Source organism: Capsicum annuum, chromosome 12, assembly GCF_002878395.1.
Source record: "Capsicum annuum cultivar UCD-10X-F1 chromosome 12, UCD10Xv1.1, whole genome shotgun sequence".
Lineage (NCBI taxonomy): Eukaryota > Viridiplantae > Streptophyta > Magnoliopsida > Solanales > Solanaceae > Capsicum > Capsicum annuum.
Genome location: NC_061122.1, coordinates 201,698,844 through 201,706,160, shown reverse-complemented (window position 1 = coordinate 201,706,160; position 7,317 = coordinate 201,698,844). Strand labels below are relative to the sequence as shown.

General features: G+C 29.3%; 1 long non-coding RNA gene across 1 annotated transcript; it reads right to left on the bottom strand.

Annotated features, from left to right (window-relative positions):
- Nucleotides 1-3,630: 3,630 nt before the first annotated feature.
- Nucleotides 3,631-6,406, bottom strand: LOC107850127. The gene is made up of 3 exons (XR_001668473.2): nucleotides 6,266-6,406; nucleotides 6,007-6,147; nucleotides 3,631-3,934 (listed from the first exon to the last, which is right to left on the bottom strand). It is a non-coding gene; the product is annotated as an uncharacterized LOC107850127 (long non-coding RNA).
- Nucleotides 6,407-7,317: the final 911 nt, after the last annotated feature.

The following is a 7,317-nucleotide window of genomic DNA, read 5'->3' as shown; positions in this document are numbered from 1 at the left end:
AAGATTATTTATTTTAGGATATTCTATGATACTTCATTTTTTACTATTTAAGGTTTGCACTTTTCTATCTATTTCTGATTGTTGAATTTTTATGAAATCAATGATTTGTTCTAGTTTGTCTAGAGGTTTCATTTGTTTAATTTGCAGATCTTCAAGGATTTCTAAAGTTTTTTATATTTTCTTATTGTCTTTCTGAATGGTTTCTCCTAGGTTTATTATAAGATCTGTAATAATATTTAGCTGTTAATCATCTCTATGTAACACATGTTTTTCATTATTAAAATTTCAAAAAAACCAAAAAGATATATAGGCATTAACATGTATTAATTGTCCAGTTAATTAAATAATTTACAGTCTTTTCATTAATATTAACTTTAAATTATAAAAGAGAAAATCTGAAAAATAATGAAAAAGGTTTAAAAAAAATTTAGAAAAAAGATAAATACTTTTTTTTATCATTGAGGCGTGCTACATTAGTAGCCTTCAATGTTTAGATAGATAGATAGATAGATAGATAGAGATTTTAAAGAGTTGGGTCCTATTTTTTCTTTTCACTCCCAAAAATTCTTTTTAAAACACTCTCTCAGAAAGTTATTATATTTATTCTACCCATAATTTTTTTTTTAATTATATTTGTTCCTTACATTTAAGTTTGTGCTCATATTTGTCCTTAAACTGCTACGTGCCCTATTAGTTCTTTCATTCGCTTACTTGACACTTATATGGAGACAAGTGACATATTGTCTGTGCTAAATATGGGCTCAATATTTTTATTTTTTATTTTAATTTATGTGATGCATTTTATTTCTAAATTTGTTTAAAAAAATAATGTCATTGTTTATATTTTTAGAAATAACTAGTATACGTACTCGCGCATTGCACAGATGATATTAACGTATTATTATATAATTGTTGTTGATATCAATGTTTTGTATAAACTGTTAAAATCGTGTGACATTAAATTAGTGCTATTATTATATTATTTTTTTAATATGTACCTAGTCTACCACCAACGCATCCACAACCAAATTGATATAAATGAACACAAATATGTAATTGTCATACAAAAATACATATGTTTATTATACAGTATACATTAACATAACTTAGTTAACAATTTTAATAGTTGCATATAAGATGGGATATTTAATTTATATTAAATTTATTAAGGGAGAAAAAAGGTGAAATTCCTGTTAAATATTTGATACTCTTTAGCTAACTTAAAGTAAATAATCAATAGAAATATAATTATTAATATGTGTATAAATCGTTGTATTTTATATTGTAAATATTTTATACCAAATTTCATTTTGAAACATACTTAACACATAGTAAATTTTATATGGATTATAGTTTTTATTACTTTTTAATCTTTCTTCAAACAATATGTTTTGTCTATATATAAAGGAAAGAGTAAATTAATAAAAAGATATAGGTAATTTTTTTATATGCTTTGCATGAAGTTGTAAAAAGATTAAATATAGAAAATGAAGATCCTTGATTTCTTTATGTTGTATGGGTGCAATGATGTCATGAACTTGGGTCTATCGGTATAAGTCTTTCTATTTGTTCTGAAATAGAAAATATAAGTTGGTAGTTGTTAAGAGTTTTTTCTTCTTTTGTATGTATGTTCTGGTTTAAGTTGCCAAAATTGCTCTTTGATTTTGAGGTTTTCACTTGTGGTTGTTGAAATTGATGTGCTTCCATGAGAAGATGGTCTTCATTAATGATTTCAGTGGATATGCCCCGAGTTGCTGCTATCAATTCCCAAGCATGCACTTAAGAGTGGATCTCATTTGAGAAAACATAACCTTTACTTCTTAGATACAACACTTATATGGACTTTTGATGATATTGTGGATAGGTAAGCAACCATATGTATCTTCTTAGCAATCACTAAGTAGCAATTGTTAGGGTTAATTCTACTTTGTCTTTGAATAATGAGTTTTGTACTCATTAAGTCTTCTCCTTATCAATGTATACTTCTACCAGTAATAAATAGAAATGGTGATATGGTTGCAGCCTTGAGAATACTGGAGACGCTTCTGTTCTGCCGATGCTAAGGGCTGTCAGATTAATCGTGTAGTTGTTAGCTTTAGGAAGGGAAGGTTAGATGGTCTCTACTTGTCATGGAATAGACATCCAGGTATGCTTAATCTGTGATTGGACATGTTACTTTCCTTTAATTAAAGTTGTATGTTGTTTTTACATATCAGTTTTTTTTCTTATGTTGTGATTTTCCTTCTTAATCTTGTTTTTGATTCTTGTAGCAGATTGCCTCACAGCTACAGGGAAATTTTCTCCCTTGAGTGCCCGAGGGCTGACAATGCAAAGAAAGGTTGCTCGTGTTGTTTCACCGTTTATGCAAACATGCTTTTCGATAATGTGATCCACTTTTTTTTTTTGTTGAAGTGGAATTTTTTTTATTCAACCAAGTTATGTACATGCTATTCCATGAGACCCTAGGAATAGCTCTCTTAGGTAACTATCCAAATTAAAATCATCTTCAGTCCAAGATTTACTAGCCAGCAGTAGTACAGATATAGCACATTCTAGGAAGGGTATACACCTAAGCAGTTGGATCTCTTGATCATTGAAAATTGTCTCTATTCTCTTACAGTTTTTCCCCTTCTCACAATTTAACTTGTAACATTAAAGTAATTTAAAATAATAATAACTAAGGGTGATGTATCTCCAAATTTTGAAATTTTGTTGCATGTTGAACCTAATACAAAATTCAGGGGATTCGTTTGTCAGGGCTGCTATGATGAGACTAAGTGATGATCTTCAAGAGAGTTTGAAATCATTAGCTTGGGGAAGATTTCTTCCATTAGAACGGGTTTGTCATTTGACCTATTCTTCTCCGCAAAGGTATGGTTCAATTTTATGTTAGTGAATTTAACATTCATTTCTATTTTTTTTCTCTCTGTCGTTTACTAAGCCGATTTTATCAATAATAGTGCTATGAACTCAGATGGATTGGCATAATGTTCCTTCTACTTGTGGTCACATATATATAAGTAGAACGAATTCATAACCCATTATTGATATTACATCTGAAGTGTTACTGCATAACATGAAAATATTAACCTAAAGGAAGCTAGCTAACTCTTTTGCTTTTTGAATTTTTTTGAGAATCTAGTCCTTGCCTCCATTTGTTGTTTTACTCATCTTTTGCACCTCCTTGGTTTCATGCCAATGATATTCTAGTTGTAGCTTTCAGGTTTCGATTCTGTAGGTTTTTTTATGTTTTCTATATTTATTTGCTTCTTTTGTTTCAACAGTTTGTACTCATTTATATTCTTTTTAACAGTATTAATAAAATATATATTCACTGTAAGAGCTATTTGAAACAACGCTCTTGATGTTACCACAAAAAAATAGGATGATAAAATGTTCGTTTTGTCGCTGGCAAGTGCTTATAGTTTGCCTAAAATGAGAATGTTCTTGGTGGTATTTCTTCTGGGATAAACAATGAAAATATCTATTTCTCTTGGCTGTTAAATATAATAGAAAATTACTTGCGTTTAGGTATTATCAAAGAAACTAATTGTATATAATGAATTGTAAAGACATTCTATTTTATCCATACATGAAAAACTTTTTAGTTTCTGGAGTGACACAACCACGAAACAACCACACATATTCTTCATTACATTATGAAAATATCTAAGATAGTACTTGTTCATAACTAAAAGATCTTGTATTCATTACAAAATAAACTGAAATTAAAATTAGCAGAAAAGATTACAGTTGAACATGGACTTTCCTACTCATGTTTTTTTTCCTTCTTAATCACTTTGCGAACCTTGTTGGTGAATTGTTTGTCATTACATTCATCATTATATTCCTGCATTGGTAATTTCTCTCTAGATTTGCTTCTGATCTCTGTTAGAGATGATCCACAACCTGATAGATTATTTTTTATGGGAGTCTGTAATATATTGCAATGTGTAAAACTGTGTTAGATAAGAATAAAACTCGTAATAATATTAGACTTTATTTAACTTCTTAATTTTGATAAATATCTGTATAATAATTATGTAAGTGATAAAATTAAGTTTTTAATGATTATCACTCTCTTTCATTTGTGTCAAGGTTGATATGGCAGAGAAAGCATATAAGCATGATGCAAAACTGCATGTTTGTGATGAAAAAAATGCATTTTCATTATAAAAGGTATGTTATTACTTCATTGCAAAATTGTTATATTTTTTGAAAAGTTTAACTTTAAACACCTACAAATGCAACATATAATTATCTCTAGGGTTGGGCACAAATACCGAAAAATTGAAATACCGAACCGAACCGAATCAGTTTGGTTTTTCGGGTTCAATTTTTCGGTTCAGGTTTTTTTTTTATTTTCAATATTTCATTTCGGGTTACGGGTTTTAGGTTCACATAATTTGGTTTTTCAATTTAAATCAAAATTTTTAATATAATTTTTTTAATTATATAATATATATAATATAATAATATATATTAAACTTTTAAGAGGGCCCTTTGTATAATATAATAATATACACTAATATATCTATATTATTAAATAAATATATATTTCAAAAGGCCCTAAATCAGTAAATTGATTTCATTCCAGAAGGCAAAGAAACCTAATTCCTAAATTCCTAAAGGGTTGCTACTCTTAATCGTTCATTATTCAGCAAGAAGCCAAGGCAAGAACCCTAATTCCTAAATTCATTCTCTTAAGAACTCAACAAAGGGGAACGCCGGAGCAATGATTGGCCTGTGAGCCCGTTTCTGCATTGTGTGTGGCTGTGAGCCTGTTTCTGCATTAGTGTGTTGTGTGTGATTGGCTGACTACTATTGTTTCTGTCATTCTATGTGATATTAGTGTCGTGTTTAAAGATTTTATGTTCACACAATGTCTGTCTAATGTGTTTATAGATTATGTATTAACCGTTTCTATGTGACTGCTTCTGTAAATTGTAATGTTGACAGAAATAGGTCCCAACTTTCATGAAATGAACAATATATTTCCTTTGTTGTTTTCATGAATGTTGTTGTTTATACAGTACAAGGCTATGTATATTGTTTAATGTCTGTGTTGGTCCTCCAGTTTGATTACTCTAGTCTAAAGAATCTGTAGGTTTGTAATCCATTTAGACAATTTCTAAATGATCTGTCAAGAGATAAAGGTTGGATAACTTATCAGATTTAAGTATACTTTTTCCTTACACTATACAAAAACCATACTGTTAACATGTGTTATGGGAGATGAGTTCTCTATGTACCTCCAGTCTTGAGCATTCTGTAGTTAATAATCAATCATAATTTGATTAGGAAAACTTCTAATATGTCAAGTGTTAAAGTTGTTTTACGTATTATGATAGCTTGTTGTTGAATATATAGTTGTTTTTGTTTCACAGTTAACTGTTGCGGTTCAATTGTTCTAGAGTGATATTAGCGGTCAAATGATGTTTGCAGGATTACTGTCCAAAGCAATAAGTAACTTAGAGAACTCTGTTTATTTACTTCTTCAAGGCTTTACTTGGCAGTGAAATTAGTTACTCACAGATATTACACTGATTTGTCCATGTACATATTTCCTTTTCTTATATACCTAATCATCTCCATTCCTTCCATTTGTAAACTAGTGTTATTACTTATTAGTTTTATACCTGTCTGGCTGCCCAGTAGCCCAATTTATAAATATAACGTAGCCCGTTAAACAGGCCCAAAATCGAAAAACCAAAATTATTAAACCGCAATAAAACCAAGTCAAAAATTATATAAACCGAACCAAACCGAACAATTTTGGTTTAGTTTTCGGTTCTTATAATTTTAAAATCAAAAAAATTGAAATAAAAAATCCGAACTGAACTACCGAACGCCTACCCCTAATTATCTCAAAAATCTCATCACCTCCATTGTTTTGTGCCCCTTTAAACAGAGAATCCTAATGACATACAATAGTGTCATTAAAATAAAATTTATAGTTTTTATAGAACTTGAGATTTATATTTTTTTATACAAAGTAACACTTACAGTTTATTTTAGAGATGGATGGCAGTATTCCTTGCAAAGAGCTTCATCATCAGCAAATTTTACAGCCTTGTCGTATTCATCCTTCTTGTTTATATTAGATTCCTTAACCATGATTTCTTTTTAATAATATCATCCCGTTCACTTGGATTCCAACATACATACATCATCATCAATTTATTAATTTATTCAAAAATTAAAAAGAAAGATTAATAATGTATACACTGAGAAAAATGAAAAGTTAGTGGAAAGCAATAAGTACCTTTGAATCCTGTAAAACCATATTTAATGAATATGGTATCGCAGGTTTCAATTTATCCGGCATTTGCCAAAGTCGAATCTCAAATTTCGTTGCATGGAATTGCTTGTAATTTATGAGATGCTACGAAAATGTAAAACCATATATGTTTATGGCAGTATTAAGTAGACTGCTTTGATTTTTTCAACAATAAAATAAAAGAAATCGAAGGACAGAGATAAACTACTGAACATGTAGAATATATTAAGGATTATATAAGCATATATAAGAATAAGAATTAGAGTCGTAATGAAAAATAATTTATAAAGGAGTGTAGTGGGTAGTTTTAAAACCAACTCTTTGTTCCTCTTTAAAACTAAACTGATCAATCAGTATTATCTATTTTTTACACATTTTAATATTTAAATTTTAATAATTAAATTAAATAAACCAATTTAGACATCGTGTGTATATCTTGTTTCCTTTTTGGCATTTGTCGTTGTTTAAATTTTTGTCCTAATTATTTGTTTTTTTCTTTTGCAGCTATTGTTGTTTAAATTTGTGTAGTAATTATTTACAGTTAATATTGTTTAAATTTCTATTGTAATATTTTTTTAATTTTGTAATGAAAAATGCTTTTTTGCATCTTTTGTTATTTAAGTTGTGTAGTGTTTAAATTAGAGCCGTCAATATGGGTCAGGCCTGTTGGGCCGGCCCGACACGACTTGTAATTTGATGGAGTTGGGATTCAGTTTTGGCAACCCATTTAAGAATATGGCTTTTTACCCCAGCCCGTATAAGCCCGTGGCCCGTGGGGCTTGAGCAATGTGGGTTGAGCTAGCCCGTAAGTCAAATACATGAAACTATTTAGATTATTTATTAGTATATTTATTTGGTTTGAAGGATATCATGTCAAAAGTTATTTAATTTCGCTATTAGGAATATTAGGGTGTTGGAGACTTGATTAACACTATGTAATATTGTCTGGTAATATTTATGGTTATTAACATTCTAAAATTAAATTATAAAATATTATTTTTTAAAAAGTGGGCTGACCCGTGAGGACCGTAGCCCAC